Here is a 14,414-nt window from a genome sequence, read left to right on the forward strand (position 1 = left end):
GTCGATCCCCAACACGATGTCCTGTATAGCCTGTGTCGCTTTAGGACTTCAAGCCCCATAAAGCCAAACCTGCTATTCGAAATGGGCATCAAATTTGTTCGATTCATTGGAACCATGTGTGTCAAAAGACGCTATGCTCATTTTCAGTTCCTCGAAACTTGTTCACATGTAGTTGATTTTTCTTCTGAAACTAATAGATTGAAACGTGTTCATGATGATTGTTGTAGGGCGCTTGACGTTTTCCGTATTCGATAGTGCTCAATGACGTTACCGGCTGCGGCGGCTTCGTTTCGATGGAGGCGAAACGGAGTGGCGTCCGTGTGCTGTACGATGTCAGTGCACGTTAAAGAACCCCAGGTGGTCGAAATTTTTTGAGGCCTCCACTATGGCGTCTCTGATAGCCTGAGTCACTTTGGGACATTACATCCCATAAATCAATAAAATAAATCAACTTCGTTACTGAAGGGCACTTTCGGAAAGGCTTACTTTTTATTACCAATCAATAAAATTGTCAGAACGATATAAGTAAGGAGAAAACTAATGTATATTTGGCTTACTCGTTTTGTGACCTGAAGAAATCATCTCTGTCTCACCAAAACAACTTGTTTTAAAGTTTATATACCCAGGTCGCCGGCAAAAAGAAAATAAACCAATTAGGTAAATTTACGAACGTTCACTCAATAAATCATCGCGGAAAGAAAAAAATAACTAATCAAGGATCGGGGTAAGGAAAACACAGGCTGTGAAGAATTGGGGAAAGAAGAGGAGTCATCTTGACCAACACCGTACAAATCATATACACTTCCCACTGTCGAGATCTCAGATTATCCTACTTTCCTACCTCGAGCTTAACGAGCTCTGTTTTCTCACGGTCTGATGAATGCAGCTTCGATGAGAGGCCGATATTTACAAGACCCATCAATTAAGGTTCCGTCATTCACAGACTTTCACCCTGTACCGTAGACGGATGAACACATATACTCTCGCCCAAAGCCCGCCAGTCCAGCGTCCATTCATAGGACATTAAGATCAACTAGTACTGACGAGCAGTAATTTCCCTCATGACATTGTATATTTCATGTTATGCAAACTTCCATTTTTTTTTCACAGCATTAGGTCATTTCCTAATGAATTCTGATCTCTCGTTATGGGCCAATGAGTTTGGGGCTCCAGTATCACAGGATGATCCTCACCGCTTTTTACATAGAAAAGAGGGCAAGTGGAATAAGTTATTTTGGCTGCTTATTGTAATCTGCTTCTCCGGTCTTGGTTCGCTGCCTGTTGTATGCTCAACATTTCGACATTTTATCTCGCTTGTGGATTGACACGTGTTGTTTCCGGTTTTGCAGGTGTGCGATTGCTCGGGGGTATATATGTTGTGGTTGGCGCCCTTCTTAAATAAAGTTGCAGTTCAGCGCTCGTGTGTGTGTTTTCTTGTCCGTGTGTAGCATGCACTGTTGAAATATATAATGAAAAACCAGCTATCCCGTCAGTAATTGTAAGTAAGTAATTGGTTCACAGGAAGGGAAAGGCGCCGTATCTATCACACTTTCTCTGTGGACACCTGACAGCTTACTGTTTTCACATATGAGTCTGATTGGGTTGATTGCGGCTGGGTTAATGTCCGTTAGGGGGGATTGCTTTGATCTGCAGTTTCATGGTATTCTCTAAAGTGTTTAGCGGCCGAATCAACTGATCCTCTTTTGCTAGGCCTGCCTCATGGTTCATAGCTCACCAGGAATAAGAATTCAGTCGTTGGGGTAGAGAAAATCTTCCTGCAGTCGGCCCTATTATAGTGTTCTGTTAACGAGCGGGGGCATGAGACGTCAAGTACGATCAGGAGACACAAGGTGTAAAAGCAAAGGCGAGGTGGTTATACTGGGAGTAGAAGGGTATAAAATGCGGTTTGGATCAAGATACTGCACTGTATCGTTTCGCACATGTTCCAAAAATTGGAAAACGAACGATCTAAAATTCGCACGAATGAAAGCATTGAGTGAATAAATGGATACAATGTCCATACCCTCTTGGTAACAAGGTCGCGGTGCGAGCCACCAATAATCTAAATATTTTTTTCGCACAATCTTTCGTTCAAAGTAAATGGGCGACTAGCATTAGATCGCTCTTAAGGCGAAAGCCTTTAATGGCTCATGCTGTCGCGGACAAAATGTGTCCCGCTTTTGCGGCGGTTCTGATTGGCCGAGGCGGGATGACGTCATAGAGTTCTCGACCAATCACAGAGCACCACCGCAGTGCGCGCGAATTCGTGCCTTATATGACCATGTGTCAATCAGTGACCAAATCACTAATTAGTTATTTAAGTACTAATTTTTGACTGATTGAGTGATAAATAAGTGCTTAATGAATAATTATGCAAGTGATTATTTGCCTACATACTTAATGTCTAATTACGTAATTAATTGCTGAATTAATTAATTACTAATTGCTGCCAGTCATGTAGCAGAATGCGGCACTCAGGCATCCGCCTTTCACTACTTTAGTCGCTAAAGTGCCTCGTGATGTTTTTTGTATAGTGGTAAATTGAATATGATGGTACTTCATTGCAATCTTTCATACCTGTACGTGATTAATCATTCAGCCGTCTTTTGATATAGCGTCTGCCGAATTTTACAGGTTTGCAACTCATCGAGCCACTCTTGGCGATCGAGCGAAATACGCGATCAATGTTACGTTATGTTGCAGGGCTTCATTGATGACTAACCTAAAATGTTGCAAGCGTTGCTCATATCTGCGTGCGTCGACGACTATACCCAGGTTGATCAGTGTAGCTCATCAGCATGCATACGATTCGAGAACAAAGTGGGAGTGAATCCACAGACACTGACACCGTACCCGAGGACGGGAAAGTTTCAAGGGTCGTTAATTCCTGTATGTAAGAAGGTTTGCGATCAGACATCTATAATTACCGTCGTATCTCATTAACATTTCCCGTTTGCGAACTCTTAGAACACATACTGGTTAATTACTCAACTAAATAATTTTTCAATATTCAAGTTCAATAGAGTGCCTCATAATAAGCCGATCACTAAAATTCAAATAATTGGTTTACTTAATAAAACTATGCATTCGATTTGTTGATATTGTTAACTCACGTTCATTAGATGTCCATTCTGGCGGTCCCCAGGGTTCGGTCTTAGGACCTACACTCTTTAATGTTTATATGAATGATCTGTGCTTAATATTTACGTGAATGATCTGGTGGAAGCACTGGAACCAACAGTTTAAAATAAATTATTTGCCGATGACTGTACAATTTTAAAAGATATTAAGCCCGTTTATGATTAAATAACTCTGAACGAAAATTTGCAATTTTTGGAACGATGGTGCAATGAATGGGCGATGACCATTAACTTTGAGAAAACTGATGTACTTAGGATTACAAATAAAATGAATAAATTTGAATTTCATTATAAGAGTAGCAAAACCTAGTCAGGCGGGTGAATGACTATAAATACTAGGCGTATACCGATTACTTCCAGACTAAAATGGACAAAGAACATTGACAGTATATGCTCAGCAGCACGTAAAAAGCTGGGATTTTTAAAGCATCGCATGGAGGAGTGCCCAAGTCCATTAAACCTAAAGCATACAAAGCATATATCAGACCCACACTTGAATATGCGTGCGTAGCAAGGGACCCTCATATGTCAAGTGACACCCAACAACTCGAGAATATTCAACGCTGAGCCACCCGTTTCATTTATAATCGATACAGACGCCGATACCTTCATCTATGATTCTTCTTGCCGGCCTTGATCCACTAGATAAAGGGAAAAAGAAAGCCCGACTAGCCTTTCTTCAATCGTTGTATTTTTCCAGACTTGTAAATAATCCTGGAACCTAAACCTATTCCGCTAGACCCTGTCAACATAAGAGCTGTCATGCCTTATCACCTATATTTGCCTGAACTAATATGTACAAATTCTCGTTTTTTTCCACGGACAATCGCAGACTGGAATGCCCTACCGATTGACTCGCCGTTTTTTTTCGGCTCCAAACTGAAGTGCGATATGTTCTACTGTGCGTTGTTTTCTTTGTGTTATCAGTTCAGTGCTGTGTGACATATCTTATTGGGTTTTTTATTCGAGCTGCATAACGTCTATTGTATATGACCTCTACTGCTTGGGCATCATATGCCTGCAGTAGTTCTTAAATAAATAAACGAAGAAAGAAAGAAAGAAAGAAAGAAAGAAAGAAAGAAAGAAAGAAAGAAAGAAAGAAAGAAAGAAAGAAAGAAAGAAAGAAAGAAAGAAAGAAAGAAAGAAAAAGAAAGCCTTCAAAATGCGGCAGATTTAATCCGCCAATTACCGTCGCCGAGACTTCCAGTACCTTTATAGAAACAAAATATTTTTGAATAAGCCACAACGCCTGACGTCGTCCACACGCCTCGCATTGCTTTCTAGAGATCGTGGGGCGGGCCGAAAAAGAACAAAGCTACATTTTTCGGCTCCGTGTGCGGATTGTCGTCTGCTGCTTGTCTCTGGCGTGGTGCTGCCGTCGGCGAGCAAACACGGGCCCCGCGCGGTCTGCTGGCGAGGTCGGCGTTTCCGGCCGGGCCTGTGGCGACAAAAAATGAACGAATAGAAAAATAAAAGATAGCAGAATAATAAAAAAAAAAAGCAAGTGGAATGTAGCGAGGAATTGCGTCGAGCCTTGAGCAATAAAGGACCTCTGGCTCAGGTCCAGGGGCCACAAATCGGCTGTTGTGGAAATGGCAGCCACCGCGAAGTGCGCCGAGCGCATGTCTTTTTGTCTCTGTTTTCTTTTTGCCCATCTTTCCTTTTTGTTTTTTGTCTACCGTCCGTCTTGTGCTTCGCCCTTTGTTCTTGTTCTGCGTCGTACCACTCAGTTTCCAGGAAGCTTAAAAAGTGTAGATGAACTGGCTGTAGAAAGTATGGGGTAGTTTGTTTGAGCTGAGGACTGTGTTACACTTAATTCGCCCGTGAGGGAAAGATGGCTCATAGTTACCGCACGAAAAAGATGCCGGAAAACAAAAATAGGGAGAGCTGTACAGAGACACTAGGCCCTGCATGCCGTCTAAGAAAATGTGGCGTGTAGTCACTTCCATTGACACTGTCGTTGTTATAACAGACGTACCTTGTTGTTCCATTTGGCATTTGTGATTAGTGCGAGCGTGACGGCACGTCACACTGTGCACCGGCAAGTTAGTTAAGGGAGATTTTTATTTACTATTGTCAGGAAAAACATAGCCTTAGCGCCTGCTAAGGGCACAGCCGTTTTACAGCGGAGCGATTTCATAAATGGTCGTCCACTGAATGGAGTAGTTTTACACCAAGAACTGGTCGAGATCTTAATGCAGAGCTCTGCAATAAACCTTCGCGTCATTATAAATGAATTGACAGTCTTGACTCTGTCGAGTTCATTTTCGAGCGGCGACGGGCAAATTTTGAGGATGAGACCGTTTAGAACAAGTGCATGTCGCTATAAATAAATAAATCATAAGCCTGACATATATCCACTGCAGGGCGAAAGCCTCTCCCATATTCCTCCAATTAACCAGGTCCCGTGCTTGCTGCATCCACTTAACTCCTGCGAACCTCATAACCTCATCCGCCCACTTAACATTCTGCCGCCCCCTGCTACGCTTTCCTTCCCTTGGAATCCAGTTTGTTACCCTCAGCGACCATCGGTTATCCTCTCTTCGCACTACATGTCCTGCCCATGCCCGTTTTTTTTTTTTTTTTTTGATTTCCACTATAATGTCAGTGACTGGAGTTCTGTCTCTGACCCACTCTGCATGTTTCCTATCAATGCTACCCCTACCATTTTTGTTCCATAGCCCTCTGCGTTGCCCTCAACTTAATTAAACCCTCTTTGTTAGCCTCCACGTTTCAGCGCCACAGGTGAGTACAGGTAAGATGCAACTGTTATATACTTTCCTCTTTAGCGATACAGGTTAGCTGATAGTTATAATCTGCGAGTGCTTGAAAATGCACTCCATCCCGATCTTATTCTCCATGTTATTTCCCATTCATGGTCCGGATCTGCGGTTACTAGCTGTCCTAAGTAGACACATTCGCCTACTAATCCCAGTGCTTCGTATACCTAACGTAAACTGCTGTTCCTTCCGGAGGCTGTTGAATATCGCCTTAGTCTTCTGCATATAGATTTTCAAGCCTACCTTTCTACTTTTCCTGTCTAGGCCATCAATCATTCTTTGCAGTTCATCCCCTGAGCTGCTTAGCAAGGGAATGTCCTCAGCAAATCGCAGATTACTGAGGTATTCTCCATCTACCCTTATTCCTAGCTGCTTCCATACCAAGTCTCTGAATACTTCTTAGGAAACTGTGAATAGTACTCGGAGATCGTGCCTCCTTGCATAACACCTTCCTTTATAGGAATTTTGCTACTTTCTTTATGCAGAATTATGATTTCTGTGCAGCCACTATATATATCTTCCAGTACTTTCACGTACTGCTCATCTACACCCTGATTTCGCAATGCCTGCATGACCGCCGAGGTTTCTACCGAGTCAAATGCTTTTACGTAATCAATAAATGCTATGTATAAGGGCTGGTTATATTCCGAGCAATTTGCTATCACCAGCTTGATGGTATGGATATGATCTAGAGTAGAGTACCCTTTCTGAAAACCTGCTTGGTATTTTGCTTCATTGCAGTCTAAAGTTGTCCTGATTCTGTCAGCGATTACCTTGATAAATACTTTATACGTAACAGACAGTAAGATGATTGGACTGTAATTTTTCGTGTCCTTAGCGTCCCCTTTCTTATGAATTAAGATAATGTTTGCGTTCTTCCATGGTTCCGGCACCGCCGATGACACCAGGCACTGCGTATACAGGGTTTCAGTTTTTCTAGCACGATATCCCCCCCACGTCTTTCAACAAATCTATAGTTATCTGATCCTCTCCAGCTGCCAGCGTCAGGCGTAGCGAATCACCAAGACAAAGACCAACTTCGTCCTCGAGTGTGCGAGCACGCGATGCATGCCAGTGGCTATGATGACAAAAAATTACCACACTACAGTTTTTCCCCGGGTAGAGAAGGAGCTATTCTGGCGACGTATAAAACCGAAAGGAAAGACGGATCGTAGTACGGCTTGATTCGGCTCACATAACTGTTTCGCGTCCACGGCGACACAAGTCCGCAGAGGGCGTAACAGGCTCAACTACGTAGTTGACAGATGTTGAAGGACTCGGTATGGACCGTGATATCGAGCAAGACGCTTCTTTGAAAGGCCGGTGGTTGTGACAGGCACCCAGAGCCACACCAGGGAGTTAGGTGCATGTGAAGAAGTCCCGCCAGTGTCACGGAGGTGTTTTTTATTGCCACTGGTTTTCCGTTGTAAGCGAACGAGCGAGCTGACGGCATTCTCCTGCGCACTGGGCGGCGTCCGAGAGTGCCGTCGATTCAGAAACATCAGGGCGGTAGGGAAAAAGCGTGTCCATTGGGCAGGTTGGCTCGCGCCCGTAACGAATAAAGAAGGGAGATAATCCAGTGGTGGTCGGTGTCGCAGTGTTGTACGCGTAGGTTACGAAGGGAAGAACCTGGTCCTAGTTGGAAGGAGCGCCGCTGACGTACATGGCCAGCATGTTACTCAGAGTACGGTTGAAGCGTTCTGTCAGGCCATTCGTCTGAGGGTGGTAAGAAATAGCGGTGCGGTGAATGATGCGGCATTCTTTCAGTAGGGCCCCAAGAGCGTCTTACAAAAAAACGCGCCCGCGGTCGATGAGTAGTTCCTTCAGAATCCCGTGGCCAAGGAACAAGTTCTTGATAAAAAACAAAGCAAAGGCTATTGCGGAGGCAGAGGGTAACGGTGATGTGTCAGTGTAGCGAGTAAGATGGTCTACTGCCACGATAATCCACCGTTTCCAGCGGGAGTAGTGGGAAGAGGGCCATAAGGGATCTATGCCAACGCAGTCAAACGGACGAGCAGGACAGGGTAACGGCTGCAACGAAAGAGGGGACTTCTGAGGAGTTTTTCGGCGTTGACAAGATTCTCCAGTGCGGACGAAATGTCGTACAAAGCGGTACATTCCACGCCAGTAAAATCGCAGACGTAGGCGCGTGTAGGTTTTCAATACGCCACCGTGGGCACACTCCATGGAACGCAGCGCAAATGTCGGCGCGGAGATAACGTGGATGTCTGGAAGCCATTTCCGTCTGTCAAGCAAATAATTGCGGCGTTAGAGAAGACCGCCACGAATGGAGAAGTGGTTGGCTTGCCGGACGAGAGCTTAGGATGAATGACCGGGAGTAGGACTTGAGAGAAAATCCAAAAGTGCCCTGATCCAGGGGTCATTCCGCTGTTCAGTAGCCATGTCGATAGTGGCAAGCGTATACAAATCGTAAGCACAGACGTGGTCAGACGAGGTATCACTTGGCAATGGCGAGCGCGAAAGAGCATCCGCGTCCGTATGCTTCAGACCTGACCGATAAATGACATGAATGTCATACTCCTGGAGACGGAGAGCCGAGCGAGCAAGGCGGCCGGATGGATCTTTCGGAGACGCCAGCCAGCACAAAGCGTGGTGATCGGTCACGCCATAAAACGGTCGGCCATACACATAGGGACTAAATTTTGCGATGGCCCAAATAATGGCCAAACATTCCCTTTCTGTGACTGAATAATTAGATTCTGTCTTCGTCAATGTTCGGCTGGCGTATGCCACAACATACTCGCTGAAACCAGGGTTGCGTTGGGTAAGGACGGCACCAAGCCCAATACAGCTAGCGTTAGTGTGAATCTCCGTAGGGGCAGTCGGATCGAAGTGGCGTAGAATGGGAGGCGAAACCAAAAGGCGGGGCGTAAAGTGTTCAATACTTTATCGCAAGCTGGAGTCCAGGCGGAAAGGTCGGAGCTGCCGGCAAGGAGCTGGGTCAGAGGAGCGATGATAGAGGCGAAGTTCAAGATGAGACGTCTAAAGTTGGAGAAGAGGCCGATAAAGCTCCGAATCTGCTTCAGGGAGGTTGGCTTCGGAAACTCCGCAACTGCGCGAAGTTTGGTGGTGTCGGGAAAAATGCCGTCCTTAGAAACTATGTGGTCTAAAATTGCGAGTTTTCGAGCGGCAAAGTGGCACTTCTTCAAATTCAACTGAAGCCCAGCGTCGGCAAGACACGTGAGGATATGCTTTAGACGGAGAAGGTGATAAGAAAAGTCGGTAGAAAAAACTACCATGTCATCCAGATAACAAAGCGTCTGCCACTTGATTCCACGAAGAACAGTGTCCATCATGCGCTCGAAAGCAGCCGGGGTATTGCAAATTCCAATGACATAACGTTGAACTCGTATAAGCCGTCCGGTGTTATAAAGGCAGTTTTGGAGCGGTCATTGGCAGTCATCGGCACCTGCCAGTAGCCACAGCGCAAACGTAAAGAAGAGAAATACTCGGCTCCGTGCAGTCCAAGGCGTGATAGATTGCGCTCGAAAGCAGCCGGGGTATTGCAAATTCCAATGACATAACGTTGAACTCGTATAAGCCGTCCGGTGTTATAAAGGCAGTTTTGGAGCGGTCATTGGCAGTCATCGGCACCTGCCAGTAGCCACAGCGCAAACGTAAAGAAGAGAAATACTCGGCTCCGTGCAGTCCAAGGCGTGATAGATTCGTGGCAGAGGATGGACGTCTTTGCGCGTGATCTTGTTTAGCCTACGGTAATCGACGCAAAACCAGATAGAACCATCTTTCTTGGTGACCAAAACAACCGGAAAAGCCCATAGGCTGTTAGATGGCTATACGACGCCCCGGCAAAGCGTATCGTCCACGTTATCAGCAATGACTTGGCGATCAGAGGTCGACACGCGATAAGGACGCTGTCGCAAAAGTGCGTTTGTACCAGTGTCGATTGCGTGCGTAACGACAGACGTGCGCCTCAGAGCAGTGAGAGGAAGGTCGAAGGCAGAAGTGAAGCTCTGTAGAAGGGCAGCGAGTTGATCGCGTTGCGCGGGCGGAAGATCTGCGTCAATAGCTTGTTGAAAAACATCGGGTGGTGTCGAAGAGGTCGCTATATCGCAAGAGCTGAGAACATTAACGTCTAATGAAGTAGGCGTGGCAGGAAGAGTATTTACAAGCGCGGGATCAAATTCTTCAATACGACCGAGACACTCGCCGCGTAGCAGGACGGAGGGCGACGAAAATGGAACTTGAGAACAGCAAATGGGAGCAGGTGGCAGGGATGGCGTGAAGCGGCATCGAAAGGTGTGAAGACGACAGTCGAAGTAGTAACACTTTCACAGGAGAGTGGAACGGGCGGCAGAAAATGGAGGAATATCTGTCATTGGCGACACAGATGTTTGCAGACCAGGTAGGGACGTCACACAAGACGGTATCACAAAAAGGAAAAAAGGCAAATTCCGCGTGGCCCCAGTCAATAACAGAACGATGAGTGGAAAGGAAATCGTAGCCCAGGATAATGTCGTGTGAGCAGTGAGCCAGCACAATAAACTCGATAGTGTATAAGACGTCTTCAAAGAGAACACAGGCCGTGCACGCCGCTGCGGGATGAATGCACTGGGATGAGGCGGTGCGAAGCGAAATGTCGGGCAGTGTGGTGGGCATCTTGTGAAGACGACGGCAAAGAGCTTCACTGATGACGGATACGGCAGCGCCCGTGTCAACAAGAGCGAGTATTGCGACGCCGTTGACAAACACTTGTATTACGTTAGCGGGAAAAGACAAAAGACTTCAATAGTTCGAACCAAGCGTAGTTCTTGCCCCGGGAACTGCGACCGTAAGTTTCCCTCAACAGCGTCGGTAGAACGTCGGAGAAGCGGGGACGGTGAACGTTGACGAGGGGTAGATGATCTGCGAGTGGTATACGTTTGATTGTCTCCAGATACAAAGTCGGAACCGGGTGGAGTCCTCGTCGAGGGCTGGTCGGTATCGTACGAGTAGTTCCAGAGATCAGGCCCAGAATGTGGAAGGCGTTGGATGCAAAGGCGTGCAACGTGGCCCGGCAGCACGCAAGAGTAGCAGATTGGCCGATTGTCCGCGATGCGCCAAGAGTTTGTAGGGCGTTGGCATACCCTTGGAACAGGGACATGTAATGCAGACCCAGGCAAGGTGAAGGATTGTTGGAAAGAAATAGGAAATAGATGCTTGGTAGGAAATACATGCGGCCGGGCCGTAATTTGGGCGTACATCGGCGGTGCCGTTACTTCCGCCTGCACAGCGCTGGGCGGCATCACAGGGCTGGGCGGGAGCATGGAGCTGCGCGGAAGGACATCAGCGATGTGGTATTGCACGACACGCCATATGATAGGGGCCAAAGATGGAGCCATGTCAGGAACATGGCGGCCAGTATCTTGTAATTGAGGGACCAAAGATAGCTGGCGAGCGACCTCTTCTCGATCGAAGGCTTTGATATGTTGAATCAAAGGGCTGTCCTCTGATGGAGTAGAACCGCCCGGTGCTAGTGTAGAGATGGTGTCGTCTCTAACACCGGACCGCAGGGTAGAAGCGCACTGCTTACGAAGCTCATCGTAGCTCTGGCAAAGTTTAATAACGTCACTGACGGTGGCAGGATTTTTCACCCAGACCACCTGACATGCGTCCTCAGAGATACCTTTCAGGATGTTTCCGATCTTAGCCGCTTCGGATTAGTGGGTCGACACGTTTGCATAGGTCAACGATGTCTTCTATATAACTGGTGAATGACTCTTCGGCCTGCTGAGCGCGCTCATGCAAGCGTTTTTCTGATCGGAGCTTGCGAACTGCAGGACGGCCGAGCACTTCCGCAAAATTTAAATACAGAATAACATATCATGGTCTGCCTCATGGTTGCGAAACCAGAGGTTCGCCACGTCGATCAGGTAAAAGATTACGTTACTTTGCTTGATAGTGTCGTCCCATCTGTTGTAGCTACTGACACGCTCATAAGCCGACAACCAATCGTCGACGTCTTGGTCGGCCATGCCACTGAAGAGGCATGGATCACGCTGCTGCAGAATGCCAGAACACAGGACTGTGCTTGGGATGTTCGGCGATGTCGAGGTGGTCTCTTCCGGCATGGTGGAAGCAGAGGGCAATATGCGGCTTTTTAGTTCCAGGGTGGATGGGAGCGTACCCCGCAGCACCTGCACCAAAACAAGTTGAACAAGATATATATATATATATATATATATATATATATATATATATATATATATATATATATATATATATATATATATATATATATCTTTGAATGGGCCAGGTTACGAAAGAAAGTAGGGCGTTACCTCACACGCGACTGTTCGCTTTAAGTGTTTATGTCGCCGACAGGTTCAGGAGTGGTATGGTGGTATTCTCGAGACCGGATATATATGTGGAAGGTGATGGGCGCCGCCATTTGATGTTACAGAAACCTGTGTTTCTCTCCATGAGTTTTTTGCTACGTGCAGCACTGAATCGGTCGGCTTATATTTGGAAGGTTTACGAGTAATTTGTATTATTTTCATGCACACAACTTATAATATAGAAAAAAAACTCAGGAGGTGCACTCAAGTCTGCTTAAACAATAGGAAAGCATTGCGAGTTCTGTGACGCCGCCTGGTAACTGGCCTGCTACTCTGCACTGGGAAAAGGGAAGAAGTCAAGAAAGAAGATCATGATGGGTGACGATGTGGGAGAAAGCATATGAAATACATATCTACAGGCACAGTGGCTTGCTTTAGAAGCGCGAATTAAGTCCGCTTGAGCACAAAAAACGGCAAAGAGCACGCACTGCCTGGACACCCTTCCCCTTGTCCTGCCAAGCGCCCAGCAGCAGTTCCTCCGACAAAGGCCTCTTGTCCAAACGCTTCAAGGAAGCGGTTAGCACACTTCTTTCGCACGCATACGCTGGACACACCAATAACATATATAGTCCACAGTCTCTGGGATGCCACAAGTTGAACATATTCTTTAACTTAGTATACCGCAAAAACGCTGGAATAATTGTGCTCAAATTTCGCATTAGGTGGTGTCGCATTCGTACTTAGGATGTTTTCCTTCTTTTTGCTCTATTTACAGTTTATGTGGACATGCTCTGCTCACAAATCTTGTCCCCAGGTACTGTCAATACCTGTCCACGCCACTCACGTGCCAAAAAGTGCTTTGGAGACAATTACAGACGAGTTCATACCCAAACCTACATATACTAAACAAAATGCACCCTACCATAAACGCGGAAAGATGTCCGTGGTGCGATGAAAAACCCACATTATATCACATCACATGGGCCTGTCAAAATATAGACGTGATCCCCCCAAATTCAAAACCCGAGTGCGGAGCAATGGGAGACTGCTGTTCAGCGACCGCTGCGAAGACCATGAAGGTCTGGTACAGCGAGCTCAACGGGCGGCAGTAGCCAGCGGAACCCTGGACTAAGGGCAACTGACCATTGTGCAGAAATGGATGAGGTCGACGGAGAAGACTCTTGTGGATGCAACAAGCAGACATCTCTGAAGGCGTCCCAAAAACCACCAAAATAATATAGGGCTAATTAAAGTTTTTCCTTCCTTCCTTGGCATCAAAATGAACACAATTTGTTCAAGCATTTACTGAAGCGGCATTTTTACGCAACATTATGACGGATGCGAATTTCATTTTTCCTGCTGTCTTGCACATTATTACCTGTTATCAAATCAAACTCAACCTGTCACTGAGACCGGCACCTAGTACTTTTTAGCATACACTGCCAGCGCAAAGCACGTGGATGTGTTCTGCACTCCGCCCGCAGCGAATCGCAGGCGTCACAGCCGGCTATAGTTTGTGGGCCTTAGCCCTCACTCAGGGGGGTTTGTGAGTCGCCACCCATGCGACAAACGACCGACAACAACGTGAACAAAAGAAACCGCTTTAATTTGAGCAGTCAAAAATAAACTATGATGAAAGGCATGGTGAAACGCATGGTGAAAGAAAACAATCTTTCCAGTTGCTGCACAGCACCGTACAAGGAAGCGAGCATCGATAACAGGCCACACAACCAGGTGGAAACACAAGAGCCAAGCCGCATGTGGCGAGGCCGGAAAGCGCCTGCGCTGCCGGACAAAAACACGACGCTTCGAAAACGCACACACTCACGTAGAGCCCCCGGCGAAACGCTGCTGCCCGGGCCGTCCAGCGGGAAAAAAGTATGCCCACATTTGGCGCCCAACGTGGGGCCCGAACCCACGACCCTGAGATTAAGAGTCTCATGCTCTACCGACTGAGCTAGCCGGGCCTGACATGCGCAGTAGCGTCGGCGCCGGCCGAGTGCGGCCGGCTGAGTTGTTGCATTGATATGCTCCAAAACAGAGGGGCCAAGGGCCCCATAAGTTGTCCTGCGGCTTCGTGTTCAGTGGCCAAACGCTGTAACCACTGAGCTACAGCGCATTCACATGTTTGGCTGCGTGCACAGAAGTAGTGGCGCACAAGATAGGGGAGGCGCTGTGACTGCCACGCGCAGGCAGAA

At 46.8% G+C, this 14,414-nt stretch overlaps 1 non-coding gene across 1 annotated transcript; it reads right to left on the reverse strand.

The window, feature by feature from the left end:
* Nucleotides 1–14,110: 14,110 nt before the first annotated feature.
* Nucleotides 14,111–14,183, reverse strand: TRNAK-CUU (transfer RNA lysine (anticodon CUU)). The gene has a single exon. It is a non-coding gene; the product is annotated as a tRNA-Lys (tRNA).
* Nucleotides 14,184–14,414: the final 231 nt, after the last annotated feature.

Source organism: Amblyomma maculatum, chromosome 10 (genome assembly GCF_055883805.1).
Source record: "Amblyomma maculatum isolate TAMU_Amacu chromosome 10, ASM5588380v1, whole genome shotgun sequence".
Lineage (NCBI taxonomy): Eukaryota > Metazoa > Arthropoda > Arachnida > Ixodida > Ixodidae > Amblyomma > Amblyomma maculatum.